Source organism: Dermacentor albipictus, chromosome 10 (assembly GCF_038994185.2).
Source record: "Dermacentor albipictus isolate Rhodes 1998 colony chromosome 10, USDA_Dalb.pri_finalv2, whole genome shotgun sequence".
Lineage (NCBI taxonomy): Eukaryota > Metazoa > Arthropoda > Arachnida > Ixodida > Ixodidae > Dermacentor > Dermacentor albipictus.
In genome coordinates this window covers 77,969,368-77,990,196 of record NC_091830.1, presented here as the reverse complement: position 1 = coordinate 77,990,196, position 20,829 = coordinate 77,969,368, and the positions used below count along the sequence as shown (strand labels likewise).

Sequence of the window (20,829 nt, the reverse complement as noted above, 5' to 3'; positions counted from 1 at the left end):
CTCCTGCGGTGCCTCTCAAATCTCTGACTCTCAAAGAAGCAAGCACTCGCAACGCGCGATTAGTCTGCGCTGCAGACAGTAGTGGCTTATAAGACAGCGGGAGTGGGCAAACGCCTGTGGTAATGGCGGCAAGGACAACACGACCCGCTGCGCTATCTTATGTCGCGCAGGTTGCCATGTTCGTGCGAAAATTAATTCAGTGCCGTGATGCCCCGTTTTAGAGGGCCAGCTTAAGTTGGCGCTGCTTATACTGGCTATCTGTAAACGCATGCTTTCGCGACTTAGTTTGATATCAATTGTCACTCGTAATCACTCGCCGCGGGCTCTGCTTTCAACGCCACGGCGGTCGTGCAGCAACAAGCCAGTGCCTGCTAGGGCGAGATAGGGCTTCGAACAATACTGTGCGTTCCAGAAGACGCGGGCCGCTCGCAGGCAATCGCCATGTGCGTTGTGCGCAGTATTCCGCCAGCCTAAACTCTATGGCTCGTCCCAACGAGGCACGTAAAACCGGTGCACTGTGTCGATGGCTAGGGTGTTATGAACAGAATGGCGCATGCAGCTTCAGCTAAATATGCAGAGTCCTCTTTTTTGTGGGCGGGGGACTCCGAAGAACACTGACGGGTTTCACGGTCTTTTATCTGGTGCGTCATCAAGTGGATACGCCTGCAGCGCCCCTGGCGGCGTTCCTCATCGGGGCAACGTTCTGACACACCGTCGACCCAGCCCGAAGCACTGCTTATGCTTCTGGTGCATCGACTTCGAGCAGATCTCCTTATTTCTTCAATTGGAAGATGGTGATACTTCGCTTATATAGCACTGATGCGGGCATTTTCGGCGTCATTTGTCGATCATAAGAACTTCTTCTGCACTAGGTGTTGGACACTTGGTGTGCCATAACTTACGCCCGAAATTACTCCACGTATTTGGTTGGGCCTTTGTTCGAGCGGTAGCATTGGGTACGCTTTTTCTTGCAGTTCACCAAATCAGGACGCGGCCACAAGGCATCCCATCTGTGAAACTGTGGTCACTCTGACCTCTGTGCTTGCTTTTAAAAGCTATTACTTGCCCAAACAAGTGTCTCATAGATTTGTAGCTCATGTGGGAGGAATTATGCATTGATGCTCCAGTTAAAACTTTTTTCGTAGATATGTTTTCTCGCTGTGCCATAAGAATAGGCATTATTGTAGTCAATGAGCATTGTTTGCTTACTGGCTGACTTCAGTTTGCAGTGGAAGCATTTTCGTCATGCCGCACACGATAGGCTAATTAGCGAACAATATTTAATCCAGGTATTGGTGATTGTCGCGAGTCTCTATCTAGATTAGGCGCCGCCATCGCTGCGTTGCAAGGAAAATGATTTCCTTATTAACTCTGTGGTTGCTTATTATAAGCTAAACCTTTCATTGACACATCCGATATAAATACTCGACGCTCGTTTGAACACCGCACCTGTGCTTCTCACCGTGTTTAACTGCCGCAAGCGCTTGCGAAAAAAAGAAAAGCAAACTCAGGGGAGTGGCTGAGAGCCAGCTTTCATTCGGTTAACAAAAACGTAGTACTGGTGATCGAAATATCGAGATACGTTACAAAATGCAACGAGAAACGCGCAATCTAGCCACTGTCACTCGTTGGAAATAGCAGCGTCTCCGATATTATGGCGATATAGTTTGCTAGAATAATTTCTGGAGAGAACTCTGGCGCTGCAGCCGTTGAGCCACCATGGAAATGATGAGAAGTACGCGGATTTGTCTGATCTTCGTGTTTGTGGATTGAGGCGTTCTTGCGTATTCATTGCGCTTTGTTTGCATTCATTGTGGGTTATTTCAGGGCAATATATACTCTGTGAAGTCCAAAACACGCTGCGAACACGCACTATCGCTACTAATTGCAACGATTGAGCTTGTCGAGGTGGCCAAATCGAAACTCGCCGAGCGTCTCAAAGCACTAGCTTGCCCGCGATAAATTCGTAAGGACTTTCATATCGCTTGTCGATGGATGTCTCCGTGCCTCAATGGTTTCAATATTGGGCCTCCTTGCTTAATAGGCCCTGTGCTCGAATCCTGCCGTCGGGCAATTTTAAGAATGGTTATGTAATCATTTAAACATTGTTGAAAATGACGAGTTTACATAGTCACGAAGCCGTTTGAAGCGAGAATGATGAAGTTTAGGCAAATTCATGTATTTCCCATAATTGCCATGCTGGGTCAACCGCTCCCATTGCAGCTCCCGTAGACACTAGCGCCAGACTTCCTTCTAGTATAGGTTGCATGCAACTCCATGATTCAGGATGCAGTATGGGTCCGTCATAAATATTTCTACTGTCCATGTGCAGCATATCAAAATACACAGTAATTGTAGTCGACTAGCGTTTCGTACAGGCATCAATCGGGAATCCGAAATCCTTTTCTTTTTGTTTGGCTTCTATGAGTTTATTTGCTCGTCGGAACCAACACGGTAGGACTGAAACACGGTGGCATTCGGTCGAAATGAGACCGCAGACAAAAATTCCGAGACGAACACGCAGCCTTTCGCGAAAGCAATGAAAGACAGGAAAAGGAAACGAACTTTGCGTCAAAGAGGTGGCGTAGCTGTACTAAAAACGAAAAGGAATTGAAAGAAACTTTCCGACGCTCTCGCCCCTAGCGCCGATACGCGAGCGCACCTTCTTAGCTATTTCATATTGCCCCCGGCCAGCTACTTCTCGGCGTGCATCCGTATCGTCTCGTACATGCACTTCGGAACGTGGGACACGTTTTTCCGCACTCTAAAAAAAAAGAAAAAAAAAAGCTTTTGGAATTTCTTTCGCGACTACGACTGCTTGTGTCGGCGCAGACGCTCCTCTTCCTTTCAGCGCTACCAGCTTCTGAGACACAAGGTGTGAATGTGCGGTAAACAATCTGCAATATCTTTGCACTGCATTGGTGGAGGTCTCTAGGAGGGGAAAAGATGGAAACCGTGGTTACCGCGAAACGCCTTCTGTTCAATATGCTCGGCAGCTAGCGACTCCGTAGCCCAGCAAAAACGTATGACAGGAAGCTTTAGCTGGCGGTCAGATACGATTTCTGTATTCATAATCGTGTAAAACGCAGACCTTCTGTCAGTCGGCAACCGATGGAGTGATCTTAATAGTAGTAATATTTAGCTAATTTTCGAGAGCGAGTTAATACATAAAAAAGCGTGTCAAGTAGGATTCCAATTTAGTATTTTCGATTTGTTACAAAAATTGCCGGAAATCTGCGAGCTAGAAAAAGAAGAAGAAAGCACGAAGGTTATGATTTCGTAAGTGGGCACCAAAAATACGCGTCGAAGTTTTGTTAACTGCATCTCTCAGGGGAGAATCTAATGCAGACAAATTTGATTTATGGTTCTACAGCTTACATGGAATTGTTATTATGCTTATGAGAGTTTCGCAAATGTACAAACAAAAATAATCGTACTCCGTATAAGGGAGAATATTTGTCCTCTTTAGATATTCTAATAGATGCAATATAGAGAATCCTGTTGCCGTTATTTATTAATGAGTTCAAAGGTTGAAAACTTCGTCGTTGAGTTTCTGAAAATTGCAGTTTTCAACAATGTTTATCCCAGAATTGCACCACTGCATTAAATATCTGCTTGATACAGTTACATAGCATCACTTTTTGTTTATTGCAACAAGGCTTATTAAAGTCGGCGAATGAATACCGCGGGAAATGATTAGTCAATTACCATGTAATTAGGAGCTAGCTTCCTTTTAGGTTATAAAGAAAGTAATGCTCTGTGTAATGGCTAGAATTCAACGTCGTCAGTCGCAAAGTATGCACAGAGAGTTAGTAAATGAATGCATATATAATACTGCTAGCAGTAGCGTCAGAACGACATCGGACACTCGCAGCGTTGTACGATCTATCTAATTACAGCATGCATGGCGCCGGGCGCCAGCTGGTGGGGAAAATTTAGCGCAAATGATTATCGCTTTCGGCGCACTCGCAGACGGTTGCGAGCACAAGACTGTGCTAATTGCATATCGCTAATACCCGCAGCTCATTTGCCGTCTCCTTTCAGCGGGCGCATATTCAAAGGAGCGCTCGCGTTAAATCGAAACACGAAGGCACCTCATTGCTTGACTCGAAATAGAACGCTTCGCCGGCGGGTTAATGCATTCATGCGTAACAACATGGGTATAAACCTTAATGAAGGAAAAGAAATCAAGGGTGCAGAACATGAAAAAAAAAACCGAAATAAAACGAACAGGAGAAAACCCGCAAACATATATTTCTGCGAAAGGTTCCAGTAAGCATTCCGCAGCAGCCAAAATTCTTTATGATGAAAAAGTTCAAAGCGCAGTGGCGCGTTCTTTAATAACCCTGTAGACATAGCTGCTGCGTTTCGTAGCGATTCATTTCATTCGGGCTTCTTATTTACGTATCACCTGCGCCGAGCAGCCAATCCGGAAGTAATATAGCTGCATGCCGACATTCAATTAAGTAGAAAAGGGGCCAGAATAATCGGAAACGAAATGAACTATTAGAACATGTGACTTCCGGCTTCTGTTATTCGCCGCGTGCAAGCTGCTTCGCAAGTTGACGGCATCGTTTGAGTCTTAAAAACGAGCTTCCCGTTAACACACCGCGCCATTCTCGGCAGAAATTGAAGTTTTGTTCATCTTTTTCTTATTTTTCTTTTCGCTCACAATCTTTCAACGTTTCGCTCAACCGCGACGATAGGCTTGCTGCTGTGGCGTTGCACTCCTTAGCTCGAGGTCCCGGGTTCGATTCCCGCCGCGGCGGTCGCATTTCGATGGGCGCGCCGAATCCAAAAGCACTCGTGCAACTTGCATTGGGTGCGCGTCAAAGAACTCCATAATCTCAGAGTCATTCCTAATCCCTCCACTGCGACGTGCGTCGTAAGGAGATTGTATTTTCGGCACGTGAAACCCCGGCACTTTTTTAAAGTTTTTGTCTGTTGCCTTTTAAAAGGCAGCAAATCAGGCATCTTGCTTGATCTGGCACGTTCGCTTAATACTTGCGGCTTCGCGAAGCTATGCCTTGAAGATTACTATCTTTCGAGGTTGTGCACGTGTCGAGCTAGTCTATATCTATAATTTAGATCACTGGCAGGTGCACTAGTTGGCCCTGAAAGTGTCTCAACGCCCGGGCATGTCTCGTCGTGATTTCATCGGATCCTTACTTTAATGCTCCTAGTGTCAGCTGCAATCTTCGATGAACAGGAAAGCGGAAGTACACGTACTTTGAATAATTTAGTGTGGATTACGTTAAATGGAAACGTGGCAAAAGCTCGCCCTCCGGACGTGAAACTCTAGCATAGCAAAAGAAAAAGAACAAAAAGAAAAAAAGAGTGGGAGAGTGTGGCCGGAGGAGGAGGGAGAAATTGAAGTGCACCGGGTAAGGTGAACGCAAATGGGTGTTCTAAGATAATTTCTTGTTGACCAATTTCTGTAGGTGTTTAATGCTTTTGAAAGTAAAAGGCACCGTGCATTTCTCTTTAAGTGATCCACTGTCTTTAGTTCACTTTGATCAGTCACGGTTAGCTTTAGTGGTTTCATTATCAGGTGCCGAATTTTTTAACTTTTGATGTTTCATAGAAAGTTTAAAGTCAGCGTAATTTTGTGCTTTACACTTCGTTCCTACGCCGTATTTATGGATTGCTTGCAAATTGGTTTCAGTGTATTCGTTCTTATTTTTTCTCTCGGAAGCCGAATTTTATGGCTGGCAGTTAAACGTAGAAATATTAAAATGGATCAGAATTGTTGGCTCTGGTTGTACTAAGTGAGATTAAAAGATAGTTTTTTTTTGTACATTGTTCAGTCGGAGGCTTTAAATGATTTCTCGTAAACCATTTTGCAGAATTCCTGGCGGCTGTGCCCTTTCAAGACGTTGCCAAGCTTCGGACATTTGGAATACTGTCTGCATGGCAGAATGAACGGCTGCGGTAAGCCCGAGCATTCATTATACGGTGAACCAGAGTGTTTCTCATTCCTGCGCTCCCAATAAGATCAAACATTCTTGAAGGGATGAAATCACAACCAGCATTTGTTCACAATCAAAGTTAAGCATGCACGTTTCCCTGGGAAGAGAATACTTAAGAGGAAGCTTAGCTTGGGTGCTCCTATCTAAATCCATGTAAAAGGAGAATTCGTTTTTCTCGGCAACCACTTCACCAAACTTTACGAAATTTGTTGCATTTAAAAGGAAGACTTAAAATCTAGTGACTGTTCGTTTCGAATTTTCGATTCACATGGTGAATTTTTTACTAAAAATAGGCAAAAATCGAAAATTTTCAGACAACGGAACTATGAAGTTTACAACTCTGTAACTAAGCATTGAAAAACGACATCACAGTTCTGTCAATCGCATCTAATAGCACATATAAAGGGGACAAGAGGACAAGATTGATGTGTTATACATGAATGTAAAGACGTTTAATAACGTGGAAATACAGCTTTTGCAGAAACCCTGTACACACGCAAAAAATTTACGTAATATGTAAATTAACATATCGAATTTGTTCGCTTTGAATGATCTAATGCACACCGTTTACAGAATCGCGATATCTGTTCTTGATGGCGAGGTAATAATTTGTAAACTTCGTGATTCTGTATTTTTCGAACTTCCGAATTTTCGACAAGGCCTTCAACAAAATGCAGGCCGTAGATCGAAATTATGCTTCCAGCAGTCACTATAACTTAAATTTCTATCTCAAATGCAAGAAATTTCATTACAATCGGTCCAGAGGTTATCTCGGAAAAGCGTTTTTGCGTATTAGATTTATTTGAATAGGCCGCGTCGTGGAGGGCCCGAGCTAAAGCTTCTTCATAACGCATTTTTTTTTATTACACAGCGTGGTGTGAATATGCGGCAGTAACTATGAAAGTCTGTATTAGAAAATTCTGTAATCAAGATCGACCCATGGCCACGAGAGGTTTACTCTTACTTCGCTGTAAATTTTTGTTAACTTGTGAATCATTATAAAACGAAAAAGCACACACAGCTTAGTTTGTTGTTGTTGGACTCTTCTTGAGCTACGTCGTGAGCTTCTCGAGAAATTGTGTTCGTCTTTTTTTTTTATGTAGCTTGAAATGCCAGAGTATTTTCTGAAGGGTGCGTAGTGGATAAAGAAAACACACGCAAAAAGAGGACGCAAGAATTATCGTAGAAAGGCTGTTCAGAAAGCTTCACCTATATACAAATAGATTATATAATCACTGTAGTGATTACTGCGCTATTCCACCCACTAAAGATATCAGAGGCGAGGGAATAAACGCATAGAATCGTATAACGACTGTGAAGTTGAGAATGTACGATGTTCCTGCTCACGGGATGATAGCACAATATTCCATACCTCAGTAAACATTGCTCTTTTTTGTCAATTGCTGGTATACATGTCCAACAACAAGTGGCATGGCTATGCTGCATTTAGTGTTGCATTTGTGAACAATGCGTTGAGTTGAAGTTTATAGTGTGAGTGCAACAAAGCACGTTTTACGACTCTTATTCATTATGACTTACGAGAAGAGGCAAGTGTTTGAAAGATTTCGGACAACTAATATGTAATGAGATCGAATTTCTTGCTTAGTAATAATTTGCTACCGTATTTGACTATTTTATGGTTTCAGTAATCACCTAAGCAGTGCGACGAGACCAAGAATATCTAAAAATACGACCGTTTCCATCATGAAAAAATTTTGGTAATGATCACGTAGTACCTAAAGTCTCATTTGTTCAAGCCCCGTCAATACTTGAATAAATATGCGTCCTAAGTTTCTCCATGCTTATGACCATCAAGTATAAGGGGCCTTCCTTAGACCATGTGTTCGAAGAGGACATAAGGGCTTCTTAACCGCTGTCGCAAACAGAAGTACGTTATTGGTTCGGCTACCTACTGTTCATTCCGGCTTACGCTAATATTTGTGCGATGATCACTAATTGGCTCTCTGAAAAATATTTTTTGAATTAAGTAATTTAGCCCAGCCATTGCTACTTCAAAATTAAAGTGTACGTTTCAGGTATCAAGCGAATTGCATCTGCATTGGTGTATAATTGTGCAAACTTGGTGTCAGATGCAACGCTACATCACGTGATATTTTCTTGGACAAATGTCCTTTCTCTCCGCAGAATAAAAGGAACGCGAGCGCGATTCGTAAGAGATGTCGTAGGTGAGCTACCCGCCGTGGTTGCTCAGTGGCTATGGTGTTGGGCTGCTGAGCACGAGGTCGCGGGATCGAATCCCGGCCACGGCGGCCGCATTTCGATGGGGGCGAAATGCGAAAGCACCCGTGTACTTAGATTTAGGTGCACGTTAAAGAACCCCAGGAGGTCAAAATTTCTGGAGCCCCCCACTACGGCGTGCCTCATTATCAGAAAGTGGTTTTGGCACGTAAAACCCCGTAATTTAATTTTTTGGATGAGCATCTCAATTCACTTCTCGACTTTTGTTTAGCAAAGACGCTTGAGCAAAGCCCGGGTGCGATTCCGATGCTAGCCACAAATGTTAAAATTAAATTATTAAGGTGTCTATTAGCAAATATATTTTGATCGATTAATAACGCGTGATATGTTATATCAGACGATGCGAGTAGCGTGCCGCGAAAATAGCGTTTCTGAAATGCAACAAAGAAAAAATTTACTGAAGCTATTCACTGAACCATGTGGTGCAGGCACTGTTTTTCTTTGTTGAGCGGTCTCCTAAATTTATTTTGGTATGCGCAACAGCACGATAAGCTAAAATCTCCAGCTGCTGACAACAAACGGGTAAGTTTGTGCAATCCAGCGGTTTTACCTTGCGACTTCATAGCTGTTCTGCTGTTAAACATAGACCTCGGAGTCAAAGCTGCCTCCCTTGAAGTCGCTCGACTTATTAGCAGTAGAAACGCTTTCTGTGACAGGGAGGGGGGGAGGGGGGGGGCACATGTCAAGCTAACTTTCCTGTTTTGGATGCAAGAGTGCTTACGCCATATTTGGCAGATACGTGATTCAGCGACGAAGCTGAAAAATGCTGGTAGAATGCTTGCTGCTATTTAGAATGGTCAGCCGGTGGCCTCTTTTCTTTGGAGCTTCTTTCCTCACCACAAATAAATGCGTTCCTCTTCTTCTTCCTCTTTATGCAGTTTTAGGAAAAGAAGCAGGAAGTGTTTCATTTGACACACGTAAACACCGGCGTATATTGTAATTGCATGACAACAAAGCACAGGAAAACGCTTCTGAGACGGAAAAAAATTGCATAGAGCTCTGGGGTTGAGCTTAATTAGAAGACAGGCTGTAGAAGCAAGAACTCCAGGAGGTGAGAAAACCAAAAACCAAAACGGCGAGCTTTATGTTATGCAGTTCCAATACCTCGAACGTCCCTTTCGCTTGTCGATTTTGTCTTATTCTCACGCGCCAACAACTAAAGCTTTCCGAACACCCTCCGCTTCTCAAGCGTCGATTTTATGATTATTTTTGCGTCCAGACTCTTGTTATCCGCTGGGCGTTCGTGACAATCTGCCGTATCACGCGCTCTTTCGCGCCGAAGCACACTTCAGCCCCAGCGCCCCGTGTAAGGGCGAGTACGTGCCCGGGAATACGCTCGCACTAACGACTGTCTGACCTGGCCGACGCAGACGCGACGCACTTGTGCCATCGATCCTCTGGCGCGCGCTGGCCTTCTCGGTTCGGGACTCCAGGGTCGCCAGAGGGTATTTCAAGAGCTTGCCGTTCGGCGCGCTCGCCAGGTTCGCTATTGTTTCGAGCGCTGCGCTACAGCGATAAGCGGGAAGGCGCCGGCGCGGTGAGCTAAAATATTGACAGTGTCGGTCGTTCAGCGACGCGAGGGGGCTCTGCTGTTCTTGAAGGCGCCGAGAAGTGCCCGTCTGCTGAGAACCTCGCGTTTCTGCGATACCTTCGCGGTCTCTTGTGGATTTGTTGGCGCAGGACGCAATGTCTTCTGCGGGGAAGACAGAACGCGGTTGCCGCCTTTCTTGCGCGGCACTGAATAAAGGACGAACTGGCGTGTACGTGGCGTCGGTTCTGGAAGAACGTTCACCTTACCCAACGTGGCGGACCTTGCAGTCGCCGAGCAGAAAAACCCAGCTCATCTTTTGTGTACTGTATTGGCGCGGAAATGTTTTCACACGCACACACGAAGGGACACACAATAGCGGTTATGTGTGTCCCTTCCTGTATCCGCGTGAATAAGTTTCGGCGTAAAACACTTCATCGAAGATGTTGAACCAAGTGGGCCAAAAGTCAGTTATTACTTTTTATAGGGTTTTCTGCCCAGGGACATATACAGGAACAGACGGAAACGCAAAGCAAGCACTAAGTTTGCATAGTATGAAATATTTCTGCTAGAAACGTGAGTCGTGGGACTGGCTGTCAGATATCTGCGCATGCCAGTGACTCCAAAGAGCTTGAGCATAACTGGGGCTACGCTGGAAATTACTGATTTCGAGTGCGCATTTTTCTCCCATACTCTTTGACAACATGAACTTTACCTCAACATGAACGCGTATATTGAAAAACAAAAATAAAGAAGAACGTGAACGGCTGCTTGTTTGGTCTGTTTTGCGTTTTGGGGGATGCTACGAATTAGAACACTTTTACCAGCTGAGGACTGAGGGCCGAATGCTAACAAAAAGATTATTTGTACAATAGTTGCGAATGATAAATTTGTTGACTAACCGGATACGCTGTCGTGAAGAGCATGTAGAATCTGAGCAGCGTTTTCTGGCTACAATTTTTTATTCCAAACAACAGCGTCGTCTTCCTTTACTACAAATTCCTTGTTCAAAACATCGTCCAAGCCGCCACGCGTTTTGAGGCTTGCAGCGGAACCTAAACACGGCAGAAACAAATAAACTAACACAAGCGAGCGATCGAGATTAATTGGTGTTAAACAATAATGGGAAAACGGAGACATCCACGGCAGCAGTAACAATAGTTACATGGGAAACCCATACGGGTTCCTCGAAAGAAAGGTCTCGCAGTTGAAGAAATATTCGTCCTGGTCCGCGACTTGAAACCAGGACTAACGCCTTTCCAGCACAGCCGCTCTACCATCTAATCTCTGCCATCTTATCTAAGCAGGTGGCTAGCAGATGGCAGGGCGAAGGCGAACCCATCAACAAGTCGATGTAAAGGCAAGAGTTTAACATAATAGTTCTGCGGACACCCGCATGGTGGAGAGAAGTAATTAATAAGGGGAAAATGAGACATCCACCCAGTCGTAGCAATTCTTGTGTAGCCATTGCTGCGACTGGGTGGATGTTTCAATTTCCTCTTAATGATTAGTTCTCTTGACCTTGCGTGTTTCTGCAGAACTATCATGTGTTAAAAAAGTTCAGGTGCCACCACATTTGGTAGGCCCGCTACGTTTAGGAGACGCGCTCGCTAGAACTGGCCACCCTAGCCCAGTAATTGGTCACTTCTGAACTAGCCTTGTGAAATTTGCAGTTATTTTTTGGCCTTCAATCCCCACCGACTGCGCAGCACTTGACATAGGCAACCTCTAGAATTTTTGCACCAGGTGAGATTTCTTGACATCCCTGGATCCTTAGAGGGCACCACAGCGAGCACGACCTGACCGCGCTCGTCACGAGAATTATACGAGTGATAGTGACACAGTGAAAATGGCAGTGAAAAATGTGGGCTGCCTTAGAGTTTAGCGAAGTTAAGAGCACTGGTAAGGGCAATGATGGTTGAGACCAATGGACACGTCTTCTGTTATACAGGCATTCCTGATGAGAGAAGATATACGAGGTCGGTATTTTTGTACACAGGGACAGAGTGGGGAGTATCGATGAATACAGTCCCCCTTCAAGAAAGAAATGTGGCCTTCAATAAGGAAAGCTCCAAAAGTAATATCTGTATGTAAACACAATGGCCGTAAGTATTTTTTTTTTCTGTCGATGTAGTTAGATCATGGTGCGGTTGAAAATCGACCGCCTTGGTTCAACATATCAGATTTTGTTAGACCTGTGGGCTAAGAGGAACTTCCACAGCACCACTCTGATTCGTCGGTGTGAAACAACTTTAGTGTGCCGCCTAATTTTGGGCGTCGCATTCAAGAACGCTTAGTTATTGCTCATCGAAATACTCAACAACGCCGTGTGCAAGTCTTGCGGACGGCATGAGACCATACACTCTTAAGCAAATGTATACTTATTGGGGTGTATATTTGCCACACAAACAATAACCGCCATCTGCCTTGCTTGCGTTTCCTTCCTTGAAAACGCTGCGCTCGCTACTCTCCTGTCGAGAATGCTCTGTAAGGCTGATAATGTGCATGCTGTTCGCGACTTGGAAGTACCGGGCTCGCCGCGTTAAAGGAAATGCGGACAAGACAGAGGACGATTATTTTTGAGTGGCAAAAGTGTATAATTTTGCTTGATAGCAAAGAGCATTCCGGGCCACTATATAAATCCTACAATTCTCAACGAAATGTCATGCATATGTGTCTCAGCCGCTTAGACGACACACTTCTCCCGGAAGCTAGAACCGTGGATCGTTACCTGCATACCTCTACCACCAAAGCGCTAATGCATATTTTGAAGACAACCGAGCCAGATGAGTGCTTTTGAGTGAACATTCATCTAGAAGTGCGCGCACAGTGACTCTTTTTCTTATCGCCTTTGCCCCTTTATCCACGTGTAGCGAAGCCATTTAATCGGGCCAGAACTTGGTTAAACTCCCTGCACTTCCTTTTTATCTTTCTCTCTCTTTCTCCAAAACCTAATACGTTTCGAAACAGTCAATCCGCTTTTATACGCTCAAGTTACCCGACAAACTGTGCTTGACTAGGCTTGTAGACATCGTGTTTCTCACTGAAGATCACTGAAAAGGTTATCTGTTATGTGTCGAGGTAGACACAAAATATATTATCTTGCAGTCAAGCCGCTGCATAGCGTGAAGACGTTCCTTCGAATCCTGGCCGCGACAGCCACATTGCGGTGGGGCAGAATGCAAGAAAACGCACGTGTGCCGTGCATCGGGTGCTGTTACGTCTCAACACCACAAAGGCGTTAATTGGACGTTTGCCGCAAGGCAAACCTCTACCCATCCATCAGCACCTATCCAGACGTCAGCGCAGCGTGGACACCGACTGTTGAAGCATCCCACGAAAGGCTCTCACCGCGCCCTTTGCCTCGCAGCTTGAGCAAAGGAGAAAAAGGAGGGGAACAATGACGATGATTTGGGAGTCGCAGTTAATGAGGCGTTTAACACAAGTGAAACCATCACCCACCAATCAGCGCCTATCCAGACGTCAACGCAGCGTGGACACGGACTGTTTATGGGTCCCACAAAATGCCCTCACCCCGCCCTATACCTAGCAGCCTGAGCGAAGGATGAAAAGGAAGGGAACAACTTCGGCGACCACAGTGGCCCAGCTTACTCTTTTCGGAGGAGAGTTACAGCGGGTTATTGCAAGCATGGGCGTAGTATCGCAACGGAGTCGACGATTTTGATTTGCTGATGGATGGTCTTCAGATTCCCTAGTCGACTCGCCTAGGGAAGACGTCGGTATTAAAAACAGAGGCTTTTCGAGAGTGGGGACAGAGGGTCCTGATGGCACATTTAACTTGCTCCTGCATGAAGTGGGCTTCTCTAGCTGGAACCGTGTAACTAAGCTAAATAAACCCTTTTTCGTTCTTTTTCTACAACTTGACGTCGTAGTCGATGGGCTTGGTGGATTCCATGCCTTGAACGCCATCCTAGCCGGAACAGTGAACGTGAAAGAACGATGTGTGATAGAAATAATGTGTAACTCTCCACTACCGCATTTATCATAAGCTATATATATATATATATATATATATATATATATATATATATATATATATATATATATATATATATATGTGTGTGTGTGTGTGTGTGTGTGTGTGTGTGTTGAGCAGCGGGCCATAGTCATATTAGGACTATAAACAAAGGCGACGATTTGTCGATAAGTGCGTGCGACTGCTTCGCGCAGGCATCTTGCGTATTCAGTATTGCTACAACATCTATATACTTGTAAATAAGACTAGAGTTCGTGAACTTATTCGCCGCATACTGCAACAAGCCTCGAGAAGTGGACAGTGTTCTGTGAATCAAAATCAGCTATGCAACTCATGAGCGAATAAATGAATAACAGAACCGCATATAGTCTTCTGCTTTATGATATCATGTCTCTGCTTGCATGGTGTCTCAATCCGGGCATACCGTCGCGCTGCAGTGGATTCCTAGCCATTGTGGAATAGCTAGAAATTTACAGGCTTACGCAGAAGCAAAAAAAAAAAGGCGTACACTGACGGAAACATCGTAAATATTTTTCTCGGCATGACATCAAAGCCTTGCTCCATAGTTCCGTCAAAACCTCTATGGCGCGACTTTGGGGCAACCCCGAACATCAGCAAGAGCGGCTCCATAAACTTCACTCTGGTTTACGATTCTGGCTTCCACTTCGGTTGCGGAGAGGCTAGGGAACACTCATCTACCAAATACGGTTGGGTGTCGCGTACACTCACCGGCACCTTCACAAGATTGGACAAGCAAGAGACCCTGACTGCACCGTCTGGCACACTCCCGAGACAATAGCTCACGTACTTTGCGTGTGCCCTCAATATGCGGCCGTACGAAAAACGCTTCAGTCTAACGTTGACTGCTTGGACTCCCGCCCCTTTTTGGAAGAAAAGATTTTGGGCACGTGCAGAAGAGTTGACCATGCCTAACGTGCCATAAGGTCACTCTTGAACTTGCTACGTGAGACTGGTTTAGACGATCGCCTCTAGAACCTGTGAAACATGCAGACAATGCGAAATGTGTTGACGCGATATCTTTTTGTGTGGACAAGATTACTGTTGCGCGTATTGCGTCTACAGTGCGCATCCGCAGATTGGACAACGTGTATACAGCAGCTCATTGTACCATAACATAATCACCTGCCACCTACCTTTCCCTACATTTCCCACTTCCCCTTTCCCCAGTGAGGTGTAGTAGATAGACACACGCTCTCCAGGCCCAACTCTCCTTCTTTCTCTTCGTTAAAATCTACTCCACCTTCTTGAAAATACACATGCGCTTCGCTAATTCTGCCCCGTGGAATTTTGGTGGAAGTGCTAGGATTGTCCGAAAAACTTATCCCGCGCTACACTGTGCCATATAAGATCCTGTGCCAGCTCGGCGATGTAAATTACGAAGTATCCTCGCTGGACTATCGTTCATCGTCTGTACCTGTGCCCACCCACGGATGTTGTCTACATTTCTTAGCGGAAACCTTACTTCACCGCGACTTCGCCCCCATAAACAATATCGTCTAGGCATCGCCTTTCCCACCGGGGTGTGATGTCATGGAGCACTGGGACATAGTCATAGTATGACTATAATCAAGGACGTCGACTTGTCGAGAAGAGCGTCCGGCTGGTTCGGGCAGCAATCTCGTGCATGCAGGGTTGTTGCAACTTGTATACAATTGCATACTTGTAAATACACGTACGCTTCACTAATTCTGCCCCGTGGCGCCATATATATATATATATATATATATATATATATATATATATATATATATATATATATATATATATATAGTCATATAGTCATATAATGAGAAGCCAACAAACACTGACACCAAGTACAACATAGGGGAAATTGCATGTGCTTAATAAATGAAATAAAGTAATGATAAATTAATGGAAATTAAAGTGGATGAAAGTGGTTTATTGACCAGTTGCCTTCACCCGAAAAGTTCACGTTCTCGTGACGCCTGCGGCAAAAAAGACGTTCCACGTCCGCCGCCAAGGTCTGTGAGTGGGGGCGCTGGCTAAAACTCCCAGGGTTCTACTAGTACACATAAATACCCAAGAAAGTGGATGGGGAAACACCGCCGCGGTAGCTCAATTGGTAGAGCATCGCACGCGACAAGCGAAGGTTGTGGGTTCGGTTCCCACCTGCGGCAAGTTGTTTTTTCATCCACTTTAATTTCCATTAATTTATCATTACTTTATTTCATTTATTAAGCACATGCAATTTCCCCTATGTTGTACTTGGTGTCATTGCTTGTTGGCTTCTCATTATATGACTAATAAATATCGGGTCCCTCGGTTAACCCCCTTTCTTCTCGTTCATATATATATATATATATATATATATATATATATATATATATATATATATATATATATATATATATATATATATATATATATATATATATAGATATATCAAGCTTTGCAAGTACCATGACGCCGACTAAGTGGTCGCGCGAGTCAAGCACTATAGCAATGTTGGCCGCTGTGTCAGCTGGGACTTGGAGTGTATGAATTTGTACTACTAAGACCACAACGCCGACCTCGGAGCCTGTTTATTATTCTTTTTAATACGTAAGTGCTTCTATGCTCACCCAACAAGGAAACCCGTCCGTCCGTCCATCACGTAAGCCAATCGCTTTCAAGATAGGGCCCGCAGCACAGAGCGAAGTGACATTCGTGCTTCCTCTCCCTCCAACGCCAACCAAGTGGCGAGAACACAGCGCTCACAAAGCTATCAACACTCGGCCCAATCTGTGCCCATCGCAGGTCGCGTTCAAAATAGGACCCACGAGGCCGCGCCATATGCAGCCTCTGTCGGAGTGCTCTTAATCACGGTTGATAATGGTTCGACGCGGATGGATCAGTCGTTAAAGAGCGATAACGGCTTAGTATGATCGGAACGTCGTCAGCGCACCATGGCGCTTCGCACCTGCTGTTTTTTGCTTCCGCCATCAATTCACCTTGCGCCGCCGTCCGGTGCAGTTCGTGTCGCCGCGGTGCTGTCGTTTATAAAAGCCGGATTAACTTTCACGACAATCATAATGACACCGGGCTGGGTGGAGATGATCACGCAAGTAGCATATTCCCTACGTATACTTGGGCTATTCCCAGAGGAGTTTCTGCATGAATCTTTTTTGGTCTCTGCGTTCCTTCGCATTTCTTCCAAACGCAGTTCACAGGCATGTGGCGCTACGTAAAACCGCACAGACGCATCCCATTGTTGCCCGACAAAGGGAGTTTCGCATAAACCGGCAAGGTAGGAGATAATGGTTGGTGGAAAACGTTCGCGACCGCCCGATTTAAACATTCAAAAGTTGCCCCATTCCACCAAAATGACTTTCACACCGTACATTTTCGCACTACCTACTGCTTCATCTCACAAGTTTTCTTCATCGAAGCGCCGTCTCACGGTAAGCACTGCATGCAGCGGGCAACGAAATTCATGGCCAAGCTGCGAGCAACTTATATGCTAAGCGCGGTCGTTACTCATGCAGCGTGGGTTTCCACCTGTCGCGCGCTCCGCGCACAATGACACAGTCCTGCGTCGCACGGCATGCGGTCTAACAAGGCGTGACGTGAGTCGCGCCTCTCTTTATGCATGCTTTCACTTATGTACCGCTCGCGTCTATACTCGCATCAGCGCGAGCGCGTCTGGCTGCGTAGACGTCGCGTGTCGTTCGCGGCTCTGACGTGTCCGTTGTTCGGGCGTCACTCGCTTTACTGCCTGCCGTCGCGTCACATTCGTCACGGGGTGAAGCATCGGCTCTCGTTAGACAGCATTACCCTAATAGGAGGCCGCTTGTCTCTCGGAGACGCCGGTGCATGAAGCCCCCCGCGCCCGACGAAGCGACGCGATCTGGGAACGCGGCGTGCCGTATTCTGGCGCACCGTGCTTAATTAGATCATAGGGCTGGAGAAATCTCGCGATCGCAGATGAGTCCACAATTTCTTTTCCCGGTGCCCAGGTTTGCGCCAGCTCGCACACCAACGCAAGGATCGTGGAAAGGCGATAAAAAAGAAGCGCTCTCAACGTTCTTAGCTTGTGTCTAACCCGTTATTTTGCTTCGGTTCCAGAGGCAGGGTGCTTATCTTGCTCAGATACTCCCCCCGATCACCATCACCGCCGTCATCATGAGCCTGTTTTTATGTCTACTGCTGGACGAAGGCCTCTCCCTGCGAGCTCCAATTACCACTTTCTTGTGCCAGCTGATTCCACTTTCCGCCTCCAAATTTCCTAATTTCATCAGCTCACGCAATTTCCTGCTCTCCTCGACTGGGCTCCCCTCCCTTGGCACCAACTCTGTTGTTCTAATGGTCCACCGGTTGTCTGCGCTACGCATTACATCGCCTGGCCAGCTCCATTTTTCCCCCTTAATGTGCACTACAACATCCACTATCCCTACAGGCTCTGTGTTCTACAACGTACTATTCCCGTTTGCTAACGTTACGCCCAACATTTTAGTTCCACTACTCTGTGCATGGGTTTTAACTTGTTCTCTAGCTTTTTTGTTAAATTTCAGGTTTCTGCCCCATATGTTAGCACTAGTACAATGCAATGATTGTACACTGTTCTTTTCAAAGTCAGTGATTAGCTCCCAGTCACGCTTTCGTAATGCCTGGCGTATGCACTCCCACGCATTCTTTTTGTATATTTCCTTCTCATGATCAGGGTTCCCTGTGAGTAATTGACCTAGCTAGACGTAGTCCTGCACAGACTCTATAGAGACTGACCGACAATAACGAATTCTTGTCGCCTTGCCAGACTTTTCTTTTCCGCATAGTAATCTTCCATCCTCTACTCTTCACTTTTTCAGTTAAAGTCCTCAATCATTTGTTGCTGTTCATCCCGAATAGCTGAACAGGACAATGTTATCTGCAAACCGATGGTTGCTGAGATATTCGCAGTTACTCATCACTCTTAAACCATTCCAGCCTAATAGCTTGAATGCTGCTTCCAAGTATGCAGCGATTATCATTTGAGAGCACGGTGAACGTAAAAGGGCTTGCAGCAAGCACGGACGAGAACACAAGTATGCAGAACCGGACAGGACAACGCTGGCGTGGTCCTGTCCGTTTCTTCTTATTTGTGCTCGCGTCCGTACTTGCTGGAACGCCTTTTACGTTCACCATGCACCAACTGGCCCAGCAAACCACGCTACTAAAGATCATTGGAGAGATTGTGTCATTGCCTGGCGCTTTCTTGTTAGCATTATCTGGTGCTTTTCTGGTGGAGAAACAAGGTAGTTGTTGAATCTTTGTAGATATTTCCCAAGATATTCACGTATGCTCTCTATGCTACTTCATTACGCAATGAGGTCATGACTGCTGGTATCAGTACTAATGCCTTTTCATAATCTATTAAACACATATACAGAGGTTCATTGTACTCTGCACATGTGTCCATTAGCCTATTGATGACATGAATGTGATGGTTGTAGAATATCCCTTCTTGAGGCCAGCCTCTTCTCTTGGTTGAGTGAAGTCCAATGTACTGATTAGATGAAAAATTATCTTGATGAACATTTCATACAAACTGAAAGTAGGCTAACGAGCCTACAATTATTCAATTCCTTATATTCCCCCTTCTTATGAATTAGCGTAATGTTGGCATTATTCCAGCTCCGAGGTCCACTTGAAGTCGTGAGGCACTGCGTCTAAAGGCCCGCATGCCTTGCAAGCAGAATATCTCCTCCATCTTTTGTTAAATCGACTGCTGTTCCATCTTTTTCTACAATGTTTTCCTGGGACATATCTTTCAAGGCCCTTCTAAGTTATCGATAATTATAGAAGGAGGTTCCGTATCCCGTTCATCACTGCTTCGAATTACGGTTACGGCTCTGAATACTGCTGTTGGGAGCTAGGTGTAGCGGCGACAAGGAATATTCGTTTCGACAGTTTGAGAACAAGGAGTCGACTTGCTTTATTCTTAAGTAAAAGCAGGTTCGCCAATTGGCTCTGGTGGCGTCCCACTTGGGCAGGTGCCTCGGTTCCGAAAAGAGCAGTGGGCAATGACCTCCACAGCGAGGCACGGCGAAGTGACGGAGGGTAGCTACACCGCACAGAGCAGCCACGCAATATTCATTAGAGAGAGAGAGAGAAAGTCATAAGGGAAAGGCACGGATGTAAACCAGACTGATCCCGGCAGGCTACCTGGTACTGGGGAAGGAGAAAAGGGGATTGAAAGGTGACAAGGAAGATATACTCTCACAATTTGTAGAGTTAAAAAGACAAGCGTTCGTCGCTGTCCTAGTAACAGGCAGTGATGCAGGCTGGTGCGTTAAAAAAACGCAGCATCGCCTTTGTGGCCTGGCATATAGCGTGAGGCGCGTGAGGCGATGGGCCCAATATCTCCTCTGTAAGATGCCTGTAATTTAAGTGCCCCACCATAGCTGTCCAAAGGGCACTCCTGTCAACTTCGGATGTGGGGCAGTCACATACGAAGTCTTCACTGGAAGTTGTGATTATACTCCTCCTGGTGGTTTGCCACTGCACTTGTTTGGCAGCGATACAGTACATGCGTGTGTACCTCTAACTGGTTTAGCACTAGGTTTGTGTTCATGGTGGCAATAGGATATCGCGTTGTGTTGCTAAGTCGGAGGGCGCGGTATCAAATCGCCGCCACGGCGGTCGCGTTTCAGTGAGCGCGAAATACAAGAACGCCCGTGTGGAGTGCGTTTGCAGTACATTAGAGAACTCCGGGTGGTCAAAATCAACACTCAGTCCCCCACCACGGCCTGTCCCGTAATCGTATAGTAATGTCGGCATGTAAAACCCTAGCATTCGGTTGCTAAACGTAGTGTGTGTTTGTCAGCGTGTCCTACATGTTTCCTTTCCCAGTCACTTTTATTGCGATAGCAAGTACATGGACACTCCAGACGCATTTCTGCCGTCGCCGTCGCCGTGAGGTTGCGTATAAAGTCCAAGGTCGATACAATCGCCGCCCCGCGGCGTATGGTGTATGTGCGAGTGAAAGCTTGCGAGGGTGAAGGGGCGAATGCGGGCACAATCTCGCGTGTGCGAGCGAGGAAAGCGGGACGGAAGTGCGCCGTCTCCCGTTGCGCGCG

At 45.8% G+C, this 20,829-nt stretch overlaps 1 protein-coding gene across 1 annotated transcript in view; it reads left to right on the top strand.

Annotated features, from left to right (window-relative positions):
- LOC139050701 (putative diacyglycerol O-acyltransferase Mb3761c) overlaps nt 1-20,829 on the top strand; it is a 521,464-nt gene that overhangs the window by 95,997 nt on the left and 404,638 nt on the right. The window contains exon 2 of the mRNA XM_070527326.1: nt 5,847-5,931. The gene's annotated coding sequence lies outside the window, so the exon portion shown is untranslated. The remainder of the gene's footprint in view (nt 1-5,846; nt 5,932-20,829) is intronic.